This window comes from Pristiophorus japonicus, chromosome 1, assembly GCF_044704955.1.
Source record: "Pristiophorus japonicus isolate sPriJap1 chromosome 1, sPriJap1.hap1, whole genome shotgun sequence".
NCBI classification, from domain to species: Eukaryota; Metazoa; Chordata; class Chondrichthyes; family Pristiophoridae; genus Pristiophorus; species Pristiophorus japonicus.
Genome location: NC_091977.1, coordinates 159314431 through 159333391, shown reverse-complemented (window position 1 = coordinate 159333391; position 18961 = coordinate 159314431). Strand labels below are relative to the sequence as shown.

General features: G+C 44.2%; 1 protein-coding gene and 1 long non-coding RNA gene across 3 annotated transcripts in view; one reads left to right on the top strand and one right to left on the bottom strand.

Annotated features, from left to right (window-relative positions):
• The window catches only part of LOC139234628 (uncharacterized), a 36774-nt gene extending 26134 nt beyond the window's left edge, over window positions 1-10640 (bottom strand). Inside the window, exon 1 of the long non-coding RNA XR_011588322.1 lies at window positions 10543-10640. This is a non-coding gene — a long non-coding RNA (uncharacterized lncRNA). The remainder of the gene's footprint in view (window positions 1-10542) is intronic.
• Window positions 1-18961, top strand: part of LOC139234699 (dolichyl-diphosphooligosaccharide--protein glycosyltransferase subunit KCP2-like) — a 353523-nt gene that overhangs the window by 241168 nt on the left and 93394 nt on the right. The gene's annotated exons all lie outside the window — the stretch shown is intronic.

Genomic DNA, 18961 nt, shown 5'->3' with positions numbered 1-18961 from the left:
AACTGACCTTTCTATGAAAATAAATGAAAATATAATTATAATAAATAATCTAAGTTTAAATTTGGCTGCTTATGACTGTCAAATACACATAATTCACAAATTATTAGAGCACTCTTGTTTTTGCAACCTCCCTCCTTTCCTCCGATATTCAAACTGGTGTCAAAGTGGCGTTTGTAGTGCCGAGTTCTGTGAGTAGAGCCCGGGAAAAACAACAATTTCCCCACAATGTTGTTGGCGCGCGATCAGCCCGGCGATGTGCCGGCCATGTGCCAAAAGTTAGACTGGGCGATGTGCGGGCAATCACCTCAGCGATCAGCTCGGTGATGATCCAGCCTGAATTTCCACTTTTTTGTCAAAATGGGCGATGAATGAACAATATATGGGCAATGTGAAGTGGAAAGTCTAGCCCTAAATATAAAAGTGTGAAACGTGACTCAAAATGGAAGCAGTGATAACAAAATGTCATTTACACTGGGATGATTGTGGGAAAATGGTAAATTCAGAGGGAAGGCCAACTGCTGGATCCTTGCTCCCAGAACTGACACAGGTTGGAGTGTATGTCCTTGAGCATGTGAGGTAGTGCTACAAGTTTCCAATGAAGCTTGAGTGTATGCTGTGTAATATGGCCAAGGAAATAAAGCTGCTATTTGTTAATGCGCCTCATTCAAAAATATTATAAATAAAACCAAAGTGGGCCTCCATCTTTAATGTAATAAGGAATGCACCACTGAATAATAGGATTTGGAGTCTCCTATGAGTCCCCATGGGCTAGAACCTCTACTTTTGAGCTTATCGCCCAAAAATGGGCACTATTTCCGGCGAGGGCAATAAAAAGGGGTTTTCAGATCGCTGGCTTCTTGCCTATTCTCAAAACACCTAGTTTACATTTTTGAAAATGGGTGTTACTGTGAATGATATCAAATGGGCGGTAGCGTTAAATTTTTCTGACTTTCTGCCGTAAAGTGTGGCCGTCCTTAGCAACGGCATGGCAACGCTCGATTCCCGCGATTCAGCTGGTCAAGGGTCATCATGACATGAGCAAAAGAGGGGACAGAGAGAGTGGGAGCTCAGAGGCATTGAAAGTGTGTGTGGCTGTCTTGTGTGCTTGTCTGGCTGTTGTGGGAGGTACGACGGAGATTCACCAAAAGCAAAAAGCCTTCTAAGCAGCAATAACATAGTTGGCACCGAGTTTTTGTCCAACAAATAAGATATAACTTGGAAGGGATGGAGAAGGCCCTGGAGCTGGTAGCCATGAACAGTGGTGGCAGAGGGCTCCCAGTGATCCCCGAGCACGGCACTCCACCCCTAGGTTCCGCACCACCAATGCGAATGACAGATGAGAGCAAGGACCAAGATCCTGCTTCTGCATCAGAGAATGTTGCCCCCTCAGCATCCCCACACCCATAGCGTGCACCCACCGCATCTGCCTTAATCTCCCCCAATGAGGCACCGCCTGAGGAGCTCCTCGGTCAGGCGCCGTGGAGCGCAGGGTTGGGGGGGGGTTAGGGATAGAGTTGGGGAGAAGAAAGAGAGGGGGGAAGGAAAGTGAAGTGCATGTGCGCAGGTGATGACTGTGTTATATCTCCATCTGGGTGTATGAAATTTGTTGCAATATATGGGGGCTGGGGACCACGCTCCTGTTTTGCCTTGTATTCTGTGTTGCTGAACATGTTGACCATGTGATTTATGTCAATGGTGGAAAAAGTGGGATGTGGGTGGGGGTTGGGTGTTATTGGCTGTGTCACTTATGATTTCAGACCAATGTTGGTATTAAACTTTTGTTATTGAATATAACCTTGTTGCGCATTGTCTCAGATAGCTGGACCATTACACACTGGTGATTCCTTACCATGAAAGGGTTAAATACAACTTTACATCAATCAACGTAAACTTTAACTGGTACCAAGGTGATGGGCACCATTGATGTCTGAGCTGCACACACACAGCAGTGTGTCAGCGTTGTCACTCACATCTTTCAGGCAAATCTTTCCGATGTCAGCTCCTAACGTAAGAGTGGGATTTAACAAATGCCAGCCACACCACTGGCGTCCATCCCGGTTAGTTCCACTTTTTGTGAGCGGTTTTTTGAGCGGGCGATATTCTGGGTGATATGTGAGTGAGGTGGTGAAATTGATGGTGGCCGATCTCTATGGCCGCTAGTTTGGGTAAATATGCTCTTTATGACAAAAACAGTTGCCGGCGTTATTATTGAATCTCGGCGTTAAGTCCGTGAGGAAAGTAACGCTGGGCGATAATATGGGCGTTGAAATTGCCCATTCTGCTGATTCCGCCCCCAAAAAATGGGCAGGCGGTAATATTTTTTCTTGGCATTAAGCACATGGGGGAAAAGCCCATCAGTTTCCATTTTGTGCCAAAATGGGCGATATCTGTGCGTTATACGTTATTTCAGCGGTTAAATGGGCGTTAAGTGAGCATTAAGTAGGCAAAAAAGTGCAGGTTCTAGCCCCTTATTTCTAGTCTCAGCCAAGTTGATTGGGAAACCAACCATGCACTTGCCCAGAGGATAAATCAATGTGACCCAACTCAAGTGACATTTATAACATGGAAAAGGGCAACGAAGAAAATATTAGAAAATGAATAAAAAAATAAACTGATGAATAAAATCAATGTTGACTTATCAAATAGACTAAATAACATGGAGAATAATTATTCTACCTGTATTGGCATTTAACTGAAAATAAATACTCATTCTATTGTACAGTGTAACTTAGTTCTGTAAATGTTTTCAATTACATTGTGCATGGATTATAAACTGAAGCCTTTTATATAACAGCAGGACTCATTCAATCTGCCTTTGAATTTTGAACTTTGCAGCAATTGTGAACTCCCCAGCATTGCACTGGTTTCATATATTAAACAATAAACTCTGGGACTTCAGGCGATAACTTCTCAGGAAGGAAAAATAAATCCATACTTGTTCACTCAGTCCACACTTCCTATTAGTCCTGGGCTACTGAAACACATTGCAATGAGTTGAAGTTATATATAAATGGAACCAATTTCCCTTGGCTTTTTACAGTCACAGACTGTTTTAAGTCTGTAGGGGCAACACAATTAGGTAAAAAATTGTACTAGCTTTCAAAATTAACAAGAAGCCTAACTAAATGTCTGCCGAACCAATAAAAATGAAAAATAAATATAAATATATGTTTGAGCAATACTATACAGATACTATGCAGCTACAGTCAAACCTGCTTGTATGTAAGTCCAATTTCCAAAGCAAAACATTGCATACAAGTTGGAGAAGTATCAATTTTGCAGCGATTTGTTCCCCATTCCCTGAGCTGTCTGGCTGCTGATATCAGTTACCACTGCTGGAATTCAGCACTATTCCTTTTCTTTCTCAAGAAGCAAAAAATGCAGAGGAACTTTATTTGGAGATGGATGTTGTCCCCACCACCATAATGTAACATAAAAAACTCTACCAACTATAATGTTATTAGACCCTTCTCATTCACAGCATGGAGGCTGTTGGTCATTGAAGAGCATGAGGATGAAAGAGAAATCCTGGTTCCTGACCCCACAAACTTTTGTGGTAGCACAGGGTTCCAGAAAATACAGTGGAAATGCAAAGGAGGTACTGGAGTGTGGAGTGAAAGCACAGAGCACAAATTGGCTAGGATGATGAATGGGAGCCAAATGCAGTTTACTTGCATAATTGCAGAATTTATATAAACAAAATTTAAAAATGTACTGCAGTTCATATTTTTATGAGAATGCACAAATGTTGCATAGAATTTGTCTACAAGCAAGTTACATACAATTGAGCCTGGCTATATATTCAAGGCATTATTTTATTTCAATATGTGGTAGGTAAAGAGTTCTGATTCTATTTTACAATAATGTTTCTATCATACTTTTCATGTAACAAACAATCCCAAGGTGCTTTACAAGGGAGCAGCAAGAAGTGAGAGAGAATTGAGGGGAACTGACCAAGAGCGCAGCCAAAGAGGTAGGTTATGAGGAAGTTTGAGAAAGTGGGGAAAGAGGTATCAAGGTGAAGAAGCTTCGGAAGAGAACTACAAAATTCAGGGTGGCTCTGTGAGTTATGATGGAGCAGGGGAAGAAATGCAGTTTAGGCCAGAGTTAGAAAATTAAGGAGTGCAAGCTAGGATGCTTTCAAAGATAGAGTGAGGCCATGGAGGAATTTGGAAATTGATACATTGGGGGACAAGGGGCATTGAAAGTTGATGAGGGCAGGAGTGATGGGTGTGTGGGAATTTGTGCAGCATAGGATTAAAGGCACAAATTTATCGTGTCATAGCAATATTATCTTGTTACTCAAGTAGGCTTTTGACTTTCTATATAAAGACTACTCAGTGGAGGACTGGGAATATAGAAATTGCTTCATAAGTGTAGGAGAATTGATAATCATAAGAGACAAAGTCATAAGTTATCCTCATGCATGAAAACAATTTTTGTATTACACAGTTGCACAATTAGTATTTGCTCTCGTCACTCATCTATAATTAGCCTGTGCGTTGGGTATGGTGTGCATCCATGGCAGCTGCGCTGCTCACCATGGTGTTCATGAGATATCTGCTGTCTGTTCACAGTTGCTCAAACTCACACTTCTTAGTTGTCTAATGACCAATTAGCGACTACCCTTCTTGGGAGAGTTAAGTGGAGTCTCGTACAAGTTGAAGTGGCCCTAAAATGACAAGCCTGGCAATGGAAGATTGCGACTGAGTTAACCCATTGTGGTAGTCTTGGTAAATGGTATCTGAGACAGGCAGATCCGCAATCCTTGAGCACACTGTTACGGGTGATCTGGAGGAGTAGATTGAGAGCTAAGATTCTTCCCACTCGACTCTAATAGCTTAACATGTTGGATGGTCCTGTTGGGTAGCTTGTCAGGACTCAGTCATGGTAAACTGTATGGTTTTAGCTGGTCAAACTCCAGCAATATACTTGCACGTAATTTGTGGTCCCTAAGCCTTGTTTTACTTTGCTTTAGCAAACATAGAAACATAGAAACATAGAAAATAGGTGCAGGAGTAGGCCATTCGGCCCTTCTAGCCTGCACTGCCATTCAATGAGTTCATGGCTGAACATTCAACTTCAGTACCCCATTCCTGCTTTCTCGCCATACCCCTTGATCCCCCTAGTAGTAAGGACCTCATCTAACTCCTTTTTGAATATATTTAGTGAATTGGCCTCAACAACTTTCTGTGGTAGAGAATTCCACAGGTTCACCACTCTCTGGGTGAAGAAGTTCCTCCGCATCTTGGTCATGTGCACATACATGAAGAAGGTATGCAAACAGAAAATCTATCAGTTCGGATTTCTTAGTAGACTTTTAATCATGTTTCCATTTTGCCATCAGATGCCCAGATGACCAAAAAATATAGAATTAGCAAAAAAATGTGAGTTTCTTTTACAGTGTTGAATGTAACAAGAGTTAATCTTGTTACATGTTGGTGCTTGCCAGGAACAAATGAGAGGGGGCCGGGGGATTTGAATGGAGAAGCATATTACTCCATCACTGTCCCATTGCATGCAATTTATTTTAAGTTTTATACTACCATGCATGAGTACACTCAGTTTGCACTTATGATATAGGCAAAAGCAGTCAGGTCAATGCAAGCAGATAAGAAGTGACTGCTTAAAGAAGGTCCAGCTGTATTTATCCTATGATCACTTAAAAGGGCTGATTCCTTGATCGTGCACTCCAGGCAAGAAGTTGTGCTTACAGTGGGTGCTGGTCGGGAATTTGCAGGCTCACAGCCTTGGATTTTCTGACCATTAAATTAATCTGGGGCTATGAGCCTGGAAATTTCCCGACCAGCCCCACTACGAACATTGTTTCTCGCCGGAAACGTTCGATTAGGGAAAGAATAGATTTCTGAGAGCTGGATCTCAAAATGTGTTTTTGGACAATTTGGCTTTGTTTTGCATTTTTATTTACCTGGATTCTTGATGGCAACATTCTGGGAAATTCAGTTGTCTGCCTGAGGCCTCAGAGAGGCCAGGGAGGGAATCCGTCCACAATTAGCATCAAAGCCCATATAAAAGTTAATACTGAAGGATCTTGTGTTGGATGTAGTTTATGTAACAGTTGAGCATAGCTAATGCAACAGTTTGTTACTGTAGGCTGACCATACATCCCCGTTTTCCAGGGACAGTCCCCGGATTAGGTACTGTGTCTCCGGGCAAACAATGTTCCTGGAAGACAACAACCTTGGTCGTCATATACTGGTGACACCGCCCACCATGTCGTCAAACCATCGCATGACTGATGATTGATGGCGGAACTGACCAACCAAAACATGAGAAACTGAACTGCATCTATGTCATAAATAAATTAGCCGAATAATGTGCAGGCAGAGGCGGGACTATCCGGTGAAAGGTGGAGAGTGAGTGGTTGGTATATTTGTGAAAGAACATATTAAGAATGGAGCAGAGGCAACACACCAAATTTAAGAAAGTAAGTTTATTTAACTAGTATCTTTTAAGTACTTGGATAGGTCGTGTTCTTACTAATTGAGGTGTTTTATTCAACCCCTAGTTCTAAAGAATTCTGGCTCCCCAAAAATTATTTATTTTCATAGATGCTGATTGAGATGTTTGTTTTTGTTTCAAATTTCCAGCATATGTACATTTTTGTATCTTAACTAATCAATCTTTACCACCCATACATTCATTTTTAGCATCTTTCGTCTTTGTTTTTAGCTTGTGTGCAGGGATACTGAAATAAACACTAGTAGTACATTAGTCACTAATGATTAGTGGCCAATAGTTTATTGGGAATAGGGTCTAAGGAGCCATCAAGTAGGTCTCATTCACATAGAAAGAGCAGGAGGTAAGGGAGAGACTAGAGAAAGACATGGGTTCAGGGCTAGCGTACAGGGGAGCTTTGGGAGACGTTTGACTTGGTGGACAAGGTGATTGGGGATGTAGCAGAAGCAAATGAACAGATGGTCTTAATCTTTGTGACAAACAAGTCTGGGAGCTCCTTCCACGTGTTGTTAGTGAGGACATTGGAATTTCTATCATACGTATACTGGAGAAAAATCTGAAAGCTGAAAACCGTCAGCTACAGGAGGGAAGGTGGGCTGAAGCAGGAGCAGAGATGGGCAATGTTATGAGGGTGGAAGTGGGCGGTCATTGTGAATGATACGATTATGAAGTTGGGAGCTCAGTTCAAGGATGCTGCAGTAGTAAACCATTTGGTTCAACCTGAGATAGTGGACAGGGAATGGAGAGGAATCGATGGCCAAGGAATGGAGTTTATGGTGGGACTGAAAACAATGGCTTAGGTGGTCCCAATGTTTAACTGGAGGAATTTATGGCTCATCCAGGATTCGAGCAATCTGACAACACAAAGGCAGTGGAAGTGTTGAGAGAGGTGGTGGAAAGATAGAGCTGGGCGCCAGTCAGTGCACAGAAAGCTTGGAACTAATGAATGGAATTTTCGGTTTTCAGCGATAACGGTAGTTTTACGCCAAACTTACGGTTTTCGCTACGCTACCATTTTTAACCAAACTTTTGGCCTTTACGCCTGGGCAAAGGAGCATTGCATGATGATTCGCGACGCAAACCGCGAGTTTCGGCGACTTTAGTCCAGGACTGGGAGCATTGTGAGAGGGGGGGAAAAAATAAATTCAAAAAAATTCCCCAAAACATAAAAAAAAACACTCAAAAAACATTTACATGACCATTATGTAGCGAATCGGTGAAAAAAACCCTCTAACTTACCTTTTTTGCAGGTTTTCATACTTAGTACTGCTGACAGGGCCGCACCGACAGGTTTGAGCTATCGGTATTCTGGGCGCAGCGTACAGGACGGGAAAGTACGACGGTGACGCAATCCGCGGCGTTTCACTGTCGGCACACCACCACCGGTGGTACTTGAAAGCGCCGCTGCAAAGAGGTACCCGAGGATCCTGCTGGAGGTTCAAATCGCAGCAAAAACCCAGGCGCAAACCTGGCAAAAATCCAGCCCAATGGGTGGATGCTGCATGGTTGTACTTTGTGGTCAGCAGTGTGCAAATTAAAGATATTCGAATTATGTCCATCGGAGTCGGAGGGAAGAGCAGGAAAATTCGTCTTTTTAACTTTTTCACCGCCTCCCAGCACTCCAGGGTGCTGTTTGAGGCGCTGTAGGGGTGGGTGTGCATCGGGAGCGGGGTGATGGACACCACATCAACGTGGCCGTGATGATGTCAGCGCGACATGGACGTGCTCCGTCGTGCTGACGCGTAGCAATGTTCCCCCCCTTCACTTAAAGGTGGCCTGTTGGTGGCCCAGCCGAACTAGTGGATGGCGGTGCGACCTCCCCTTTAAGGGCGGTCGTACCGCCCAGCCACTGGCAACTTCCCACTCTCAAAGGTGTTGGGGACACCGGCCATTGGCGGATGCACTCCTGCGGGGCAATTTCTCCTGCGGGGGTGGAAAAGTGGTTGCCGCCAGTTGGTAACGGGTCGGTGCGTGGCCGACAGGTCGGAGCACCGGGTGGGGTGGATACACAGGGCACAGAGGAAATCCGTTTCTGCCACCCCTGGCCTGGGGGCAATTCTGGACAAGTCGCACCATCTGCCTGCCCCCGGTCGGAAAGGCTTTATTGCCCCGCAATGGACCTTAAAAAGGGGGCAATTTGCGCCCCAGGAACTCGGGCAAATCATCAGAGACTATTGATGGTTGATGGAGGTTAATCTCTACACGTATTCCACTAGCAGAAGTAAAAATGTTGTCATGCCAGTTTTCTTAAAATGTGGAGATAGCACAGTAACCATTTATAAAACTGTGCAAAATAAATGGCATGGGCAGTGATATAAAGAAAGATTTTCTGAATAAGTGGTATAGACAATGGGTATGAAAATTGACATTCCTGAACAGTGTTATTGTATTATTTATAAAGGGTGTCCGAATGCACTTCAATAGTGCATCCTCATATCCACAGTAATTATATGCACATTTGTTTTGCATTTGTGATATATATGTACAACTGTTAAAATATAGGCTGCTAAAAAATGTTGCCTTGCTACGCTGTGAAACCTACATTTTCCATGCTGGCTATTTTGCTCTGCTCCCACCCTGTACGTTCCTGGATTTGGTTAAGAAAATATGATCACCCTATCTTATTATCCATCTTGTGAGAATAGATAGTTAAGCCTCTATATACTGTAAATCTACAGTGTGTTATTGCTATTATTCATGTGTCCATTTACTGGTTAATGAATTGGTTTTGCATTTTGACGCCTAAGCGACAGTATACTGAAATACTGTATCACCCTCTGAATTTGAGGGCGATTGAAGGCACTTGATGTAACCAGTAAGTCAAAAATAGGATAAGGATTCTATGTTCAACCTGCAGGCTTGCTTCACATTACCTGAATATTGGGCAGGTAAAGGCCCACTTCCAGTCAGAAATGAAAAATATCTGTAGGCCCACAATGTAACAACTGTCTTGTCCTTTCAGATAAAATTGGATTGGAAAGTTTGTTTTGTGATGGCTTTTATGTCAGCATTGTGACCAAGAGGATGCTGTAATAGTCAGTAACAGACGGAAAGTAAGGTGTGGGACAAATGTTAAAAGGTGAATTGGAGTTGTGTTCACTGGTACCGCAGGTGGATGATTCGATCCCAGATATCACGGACAGGAAGGGGCTGTCTGGGTTGCCTCCTTCCTTCCTAAGAACAGAAGAAATAGGAGCAGGAGTAGGCCATTAGGCCCCTCGAGCCTGCTCCTCCATTCAATAAGATCATGGCTGATCTGATCTTGGGCTCAGCTCCACTTCCCTGCTCGCTCCCCGTAACACTTTATTCCCTTATCGCTCAAAAATATGTCTATCTTCGCCTTAAATATATTCAATAACCCAGCCTCCACAACTCTCTGGGGCAGAGAATTTCACAGATTTACAACTTCCTCCTCCTTCTCTTCCTCCTCATTCTCCTTCCTCCACGAGCAGCTTGTCCCCTTTGCTGTGTCTGCTCCATCTCCATGCCATGCTGCAGCCCAAGGGGGACTGCAACTGGAGCCCCAGGACTGGGAGCAAGTGGTCATCTCAGAGGACTTCCTTTAAGAGCCAAAGCGTTGCAAACATCCAGCAGGGCTCTCTGCACACTTTAACAACTTTCTAAATGTCTTACAGCAAGCTACTACTCAAATAAAATGTAAAGAAACCAGTCCAAATACAAAAATCTAAACTTACCTCAAAGTTGCCTGTGTCCCTTTAAGAAGCGCTGCGCGTGCTTTGGAAAGGGCATTAAAAGGACCGGTGATATCCAGAATAGGAGGTTGTGTGTCAATTCAGCGTTGCACATTGATTGATGTCATGATCTGACTAATTACCATATTTACACCTACCTCCTGGATCCAGGGACCTACCTAACCCACCTCCCATGATCGAAGATTCCCCCCCCAGGCCTCAGATTCCCCCCTCCCCCCCCACCCCAGGCCACCAATCCCCCCTACCCCCCCAGGTTTTTGATTCCCAACGCCCCCCCCCTCCCGCCTCTTCCCCCCCCCGCTCCAGGACCGCGACCGGTAAGTCAGCCAATTTTTTTTATGCACGCTACCTCCCCTTTAACTAGTGCCCTGCAAGTGGCCTGCAGCCTGGTACGCGTCTCCTGAAGATGTCGCTGTCATCGCCCGGCACAGCTTCAGGGGGTGCTCCCGAATCTTTGCTCTGGTGAAAACGGGTTGCTGCACACGGTGACAATGTCGTCATATCCGGCGCAGTGGAGCGGGGCGTTACTGGTTAGCAGCGGTGCTAAACTACCGTGGAATTTAGCAGGAGTCATTAGCGGTGCCGTGCCCAGGTGAAAAGCTGCATGCACCCTCGGGTTGCTAACCGGAGGTGCAAACGAACTCAGTTTCTCCCCCATAGTTCAGATTAGCATAGCTTCCACAGTAGTCAGAAATACAAGAAGAAAAGAAAGCCAACGTAATAAAAATTATTTACAAAAGGGTACCTTCACATTTAATCTTTTAATTGTTTTCCTTTCAAGAAGACAGATAGAAAGATTTATATATGTAGATATTGCTGTATTTTATTATTTGGTCATCTTTTGTTCAATTATTTTGTTTAATTGTTTAAACTTAAAAGTAGATCTCATGTTATGATGCTCCACTGTTTATTGCAAAAAGGACAGTGACCTATGGAGGCATTAAAAAAAAGACTTACATTTATATAGTGCCTTTCACGACCACTGGACATCTCAAAGCGCTTTACAGCCAATGAAGTACTTTTGAAGTGTAGTCACTGTTGTAATGTTGAAAACGCAGCAGCCAATTTGCACCTAGCAAGCTCCCACAAACAGCTATGTGATAGTGACCAGATAATCTGGTGTAAAGATGTTGATTGAGAGATAAATATTAGCCAGGACATAGGAGAATTCAGTCTGTTCATTATTCTGGGAATAATACTGAAAACTTACTTAGATATATGAGTTATTGAAGACACAGCTGAATGCACAGAGAATTGAGATTCATCTAAGTGAGTATTATAAGATATTGGAGCCGAAATCTAAAGTATGAATAGAAAAGACTCAAAAGCGTAACAGGGTGCAGCACCATTAGTTTTAAATAGGAAATGCCTATTATAATATCTGCGCTCAATTAGATAGTTGTAGCCCAATTTCCTCTCTTTTATTTCTCCTCTTTTGAATTCCCTGACTCTTGCTGGTTTACAGTTCCATTCGTGCTGGAAGGGCTCTGGTATCTTACCCAATTGGCAACTGCTAAAGCAAGCGCTCTACTTGCAACTCCTACACAGCAAGCGAGTCCCGGGTGGACAGAGGAACCGTTTCAAGGACACCCTCAAAGCCTCCTTGATAAGGTGCAACATCCCCACTGACACCTAGGAATCCCTGGCCAAAGACCGCCCTAAGTGAAGGAAGAGCATCTGGGACAGCGCTGAGCACCTTGAGTCTCGTCGCCGAGAGCATGCAGAAACCAAGCGCAGGCAGCGGAAGGAGCGTGTGGCAAACCAGACTCCCCACCCACCCCTTCCTGCAACTGTAATTCCTGTATTGGACTGTACAGTCACCTGAGAACTCACTTTTGGAGTGGAAGCAAGTCTTCCTCGATTTCGAAAGACTGCCTGCCAATGATTATGAGTGAGTCTAAACACTGACCGTTAGAAAGTTAGTCAATTGTGGAAGGAATTACAACTAAGTCCGATCCTGTATTTACTCAACAGCCACATGTCAACTTTCCAGGAGAGTCCATTAGATAACAACCAGTAGCACGGGTCTGGCTGATATCTTCCCCTCCATAACCAAAGGAACTCCACCCCTGCCTCAGCTCATCTGCTGCTGAATCACTCATTCATGCTGTTGTTACCTCTAGACTCACTATTCCAATGATCTCGTGGCTGGCTTCCCTTCTTGCACCCTCTGTAACTTGAGTTCATCCAAATCTCTACTTCCCGCATCCTATCTCGCACCATGTCCCATTCACCCATCCCCCTGTACTCGCTGACTTACGTTGGCTCCAGGTCCAGCAATGCCTCCATTTTAACATTTTCATCCTTCTTTTTCAACTCTGCCCTTCTCCAATTCTAGCCTTTTGCTCATCCCTGATTTTAATCGTTCCACCATTGGTGGCCGTGTCTTCGGCTGCCAAGGCCCTAAGCTCTGGAATTCCGTCCCGAGACCTCTCCGCCTCTCTACCATTCTCTCCTTGTTTAAGACTCTCCTTAAAACCTACCTCTAACCAAGCTTTAGAAACATAGAAACATAGAAAATAGGTGTAGGAGAAGGCCATTCGGCCCTTTGAGCCTGCACCGCCATTCAATGAGTTCATGGCTGAACATGCAACTTCAGTACCCCATTCCTGCTTTCTCGCCATACCGCTTGATGCCCCTAGTAGTAAGGAGTACATCTAACTCCTTTTTGAATATATTTAGTGAATTGGCCTCAACAACTTTCTGTGGTAGAGAATTCCACAGGTTCACCACTCTCTGGGTGAAGAAGTTTCTCCTCATCTCGGTCCTAAATGGCTTATCCCTTATCCTTAGACTGTGACCCCTGGTTCTGGACTTCCCCAACATTGGGAACATTCTTTCTTGCATCTAACCTGTCTAAACCCGTCAGAATTTTAAACATTTCTATGAGATTCCCTCTCATTCTTCTGAACTCCAGTGAATACAAGCCCAGTTGATCCAGTCTTTCTTGATATGTCAGTTCTGCCATCCCAGGAATCAGTCTGGTGAACCTTCGCTGCACTCCCTCGATAGCAAGACTGTCCTTCCTCAAGTTAGGAGACCAAAACCGTACACAATACTCCAGGTGTATCCTCACCAAGGCCCTGTACAACTGTAGTAACACCTCCCTGCCCCTGTACTCAAATCCCCTCGCTATGATGGCCAACATGCCATTTGCTTTCTTAACCGCCTGCTGTACCTGCATGCCAACCTTCAATGACTGATGTACCATGACACCCAGGTCTCGTTGCACCTCCCCTTTTCCTAATCTGTCACCATTCAGATAATAATCTGTCTCTCTGTTTTTACCACCAAAGTGGATAATCTCACATTTATCCACATTATACTTCATCTGCCATGCATTTGTCCACTCACCTAACCTATCCAAGTCACTCTGCAGCCTCATAGCATTCTCCTCGCAGCTCACACTGCCACCCAACTTAGTGTCATCCGCAAATTTGGAGATACTACATTTAATCCCCTCGTCTAAATCGTTCATGTACAATGTAAACAGCTGGGGCCCCAGCACAGAACCTTGCGGTACCCCACTAGTCACTGCCTGCCATTCTGAAAAGTATCCATTTACTCCTACTCTTTGCTTCCTGTCTGCCAACCAGTTCTCAATCCACGTCAGCACACTACCCCCAATCCCATGTGTTTTAACTTTGCACATTAATCTCTTGTGTGGGACCTTGTCGAAAGCCTTCTGAAAGTCCAAATACACCACATCAACTGGTTCTCCCTTGTCCACTCTACTGGAAACATCCTCAAAAAATTCCAGAAGATTTGTCAAGCATGATTTCCCTTTCACAAATCCATGCTGACTTGGACCGATCATGCACCTCTTTCCAAATGCGCTGCTATGACATGCTTAATAATTGATTCCATCATTTTACCCACTACTGATTTTCTGGCCACTTCAGCAGATGAGGGGGTATGGCTGACCGGTCTATAATTCCCTGTTTTCTCTTTCCCTCCTTTTTTAAAAAGTGGGGTTACATTGGCTACCCTCCACTCCTTTTTTTTTTAAGTTTCTCCTCCTCTCCGTCCTAAATGGCTTATCCCTTATTTTTAGACTGTGACCCCTGGTTCTGGACTTCCCCAACATTGGGAACATTCTTCCTGCATCTAACCTGTTTAAACCCATCAGAATTTTAAATGTTTCTATGAGATCGCCTCTCATTCTTCTGAACTCCAGTGAATACAAGCCCAGTTGGTCCAGTCTTTCTTGATATGTCAGTCCCGCCATCCCGGGAATCAGTCTGGTGAACCTTCGCTGCACTCCCTCGATAGCAAGACTGTCCTTCCTTAAGTTAGGAGACCAAAACTGTACACCAGACTCCAGGTGTGTCCTCACCAAGGCCCTGTACAACTGTAGTAACACCTCCCTGCCCCTGTACTCAAATCCCCTCGCTATGATGGCCAACATGCCATTTGCTTTCTTAACCGCCTGCTGTACCTGCATGCCAACCTTCAATGACTGATGTACCATGACACCCAGGTCTCGTTGCACCTCCCCTTTTCCTAATCTGTCACCATTCAGATAATAGTCTGTCAAATTTTGTTTGCTAATGCTCCTGTGAAGCGCCTTGGGAAGTTTTACTTTGTCACAGGCGCTAAATAAATGCAAGTTGTTTTTAGCATTAAGACCCATTGTAGTATCCCTACTGCTGCTAACTGGTCAACTTACTCAGCACAGACTTGGGACCAAATTGGAGACCTGCCAGTCTGTATAGCATTACCTTTGTTGATGATCCTGCCAAATTTGACAGGGATTGGGGAGGTCATCTGAATTACATGGCTGGAATAAATTGGGGACAGATCTGACCCCCTCCCCACCTCCCTTCCCCTCCGCCCCCGCCCCCCCCCCCCCCCCCCCGCCCCATACCACCTCATCTGCTGAAGTGGCCAGAAAATCAGTCAAAGAGTCCTGGGCTGGGGTGGATGTTGGTTTCCCACCCCTCTGAAGAAGATCTTAGGTGCCCCTGTGATCTCCATACATAAATTTTGAGGGTCCTGGCTGTGATCCTGGTCCTAGCAGCCTCTACCCCCCCGGTGGGCCCCGGTTTGTCAGCTTGTAAACCTGGCCTCACCAGGCTTCCGACAATATGGTAGGTTGTTAATAGGCCCAGGGGGCAGGAACCCCAACTTTTGGAATTACCGTCACCAGCCCAGCCACCGTTTAGGCTACTGGTCTTGAAAAAAGCAGGTGAAGGCTCCGTCCAAACAAGGCCAAATATGAATCCTTGCCATTTGCAGGTTCTGGTTCAGTTTCTGGCCTTTCTGGCAAACTTCCGCTGGAGCGACGCCAGATTTTCAGCTTCAAGAATACAGCTCACTATACATTACTCCAAATCTTTATTGCATCACACCTTTGAAGACAGTATAATATTCAGTCTAATTACTTATTTTATATAATTTTTGTTGGTGAAAGGCACATGTTTACAGCAACATTAAAGCACATTATTTGGGCAATTGTTTTGACAATGTTCTGTGTCTGCAGCTATCAACTGAATTAACTAAAGATAGTGACCAAATAAGTAAATGGCTTTGTCCTTTATATTATTCAACTATTTCAATATTTAAAAATTCAAATGAGTTAATAATGTTCTGATAGCATAAAAATAGATTGATTGGAAGCTACACCACATTAGAAGGAATGTTCATATATCTTTAATGGATTTAATTTCATCTTACAATGGCTTCATTAGAGTTCAGTACATGATGATTCTGAAGAGCTTGTTTAATGAAACATGAAAGATGCAAAGTAAATTCTAGAAAAGAAGTCTCAGCACCTGACAGCAGCATTTTTTCACAGTTGTATTTCTTCCTCTGACGCCGAACTTAACGTGTATCATGGCCGGTTGTTCAAGGGCTCTCGCATGTACATTTTTCAAAAAAATAACAAAAATCAACTCAGGATGACTTTTTAAATCAGTCAGGTTAGCAGGTTTCTGGCCAAGTTCTCACACTGCAAACAGGCTGAATTGATTGAACGCATTGCTGAATTCAATGGGGTGAGCAATGAGTCCAAAGCTTCAGATATGCCAACAATTAAGGATCAATTGTGAATCAATAACAGCTAGATATTAAATTGAATGTAGTCACAACTATCCTTGACTTTATGATCATTTACTATAGGATCATTTCATTTAGCTTAGCAAAATTTCAGTTAAATAGCCCATTTCTAATTTCATCAGAATAAAATGTACCCTGAATACCTAATGAGCTACATTTATGGATCTGAAATTAACAGATATTTAATGCACCCTCTTTCACAGATAACCTTGACATAATGTTATGATAGTAATATTGCAGGATAAAAGCAAGTAACAGTTTTCTTGTTAGGTTAACTGTCTGGTACTAATGGCTTACCGATTATACTTTTTTCAATTGATAAAGCCTCTGGTTCCCTCCGTATTGCTTGAATGTTGCTCTTCTGAATGTATAACAACTTCTGTGTACTGCTCCCCTTCTAACTCTAGTGTCATTGATATATTCACATTATTTATAAGTTTTGCAGAATTTTCCCTACAGTTACATGTGTGAGCAGTATTATGGCTTGAGGTACGAGTACTGCACCACTATCCAGGGTTCACTTTATTTTCAGCACATTTCTAGCACTCTACCAAAGGTATTTTGTTGTTCTTCATTAGTCTGTCTTCCACTTCTTTTGACCTTATCTAACTTCCCAATTTTTTTACTTTGCTACTCTGGCATTACAGAGAATTACATAGAAATTATCAAACCCCTTCATAATTTTAAAGATCTATTTTAAGTCGCACCTCACTCACCCAGTCTGTTCAGTGTTTCTTGATAGTTATAACCTTTCAGTTCTGGTATAATCCTTGTGAATCTTTTTTGTATCTTCTCCAGTGCCCCTATATCCTTTTTGTAATATGGACACCAGGGGGCCGATATTCAGGCCCACCAGAAACCTGGCACACCTATCGCCTTTTTCACGCCATTACTGCCACTATGTTTGTGGTGGCCACTCGATCCATTATTCACTAAATTTTGTAAAAAAAATGGATTCCTGCGGTAATGAGCATCGGGAATCGGGAGTTTGCAGCGGTGTGGGTGGCTTGATTGGAGTTGGATAACCACAGAGAAATTCAGCATTGTGGTCATGTGCAGATAATGAGCCAGCTGGGATTTGCAGCTGGGTCCTGAGGAACGAAGGATGGCTGGTGCTGGTGGACCAAGAACGGCAAGCTGATTTTCCGATACAGAGCTGGAGACCCTGATTCAGGGGGTCGAGGGCAGGAGGAAAGTCCTTTACCCAGACATGAGGAGACCCACTTGTGAGGTGTCCACGAATGCATGGAGGGAGATTATCTCCATTCATAACCTGACCGCGACGCAGTGCAGAAAACGTTTGAATTACGTCATCCGTCTGATGAAAGTGAGTACCTGTTCCACCAACTGCTGACCTTCCATCTGAGAGCCTCTCCTTCATCCTTCTCTTAGTTCCCACCTTCACTGCATAGTCACTGAAGCAGCATTTCATTGTTGACGCCTCTATATATATATATGTGTGTGTTCTCGCAATGGAGACTCCCTTTCATCTCACACGAAGCTGCATGTCAGGGACACACACTTGTGCACTCATTTCTGATGCATCATCACAATGGTACTCACCAACCATTCTTTGTTTTGCAGGCCAAACTAGCTCACAATAGAATGGAGCAAATGATGACTGGTAGTGGTGAAACAGATGTACAGGTCCTCACGCCCTTGGAGGAGGGTCGATGCGCTCGTGGGCAGACATGGCGCCTTCTTTGTGGCTTGTAGTACTGCCGATGCCGATGTGAGTAAGTGAAGGCCCTCCTTTAATGCTATCTCTCCCTGAATGCGCCAGCGCCTAACTGTGCCTTTCCTTCTGAAAGTGTGCTATTTGCAGCCTCCATGCATCAATCCCCTTACCTCCCCCTCACGGTAGCCCTTCTCCCATTTATGTTTTCAGATGAGAGACCAAGTGGCAGCACAGGAGAGAGAGAGAGGCAACACTTGGCACACCAGTGTCAGGCCTCGATGACACCCTTGACAACATCAGCAGCACAGAACTGTCTACTAAGAGTATTGAGGGGTCCAGCCTTGCTGATACCATGGATCACACTCCATCTTTTGGGGACCTCAGTGATGAGGAAGAGGAAGAGGAGAACACTGCCGGCAGCACCGTCTCACTGCTTCCACTTGTCATGTATGTAACTACAATGTAACACCACTGTATTACTGTATATACTCAACTTAGATGCACACCTTGACCACAGGGGGTGAACTTGTGGGAGACACTCCTTACCTGATCACACAGGTATATAAAGGGAGGTCCCACGCAGGGTCATCACTTCTGGAGTCCTGTAATAAAGAGTTAAGGTCACAGAGTGGCCTTGTCCCTGGAATGTGCCTCGTGTGTTTCATGCTGTAGAGTAAGGACTTTACATTGGCGACGAGAAACGGGAATTCACGACCCACGAGAATGGCCACCGGTAGCACAGAGGAACGGTACTGTGTTGGGGAAGACTGGAATGATTTTGTCGAGAGTCTTCAGCAAAGCTTCGTTACTAAAGACTGGCTGGGGGATGCAGCGACCGACAAGTGACAGGCTCATCTCCTGACCAGCTGCAGGCCAAAGACTTATGAGCTCATGAAGGACTTACTGGCACCTGAAAAGCCGTCGGACCAAACCTTTGAAGAGCTTAGCAAATTAATCGGGCAGCACCTCAAACCGGCGAGCAGCATACACATGGCTCGACATCGATTCTACACCCACCGACGTCATGAAGGAC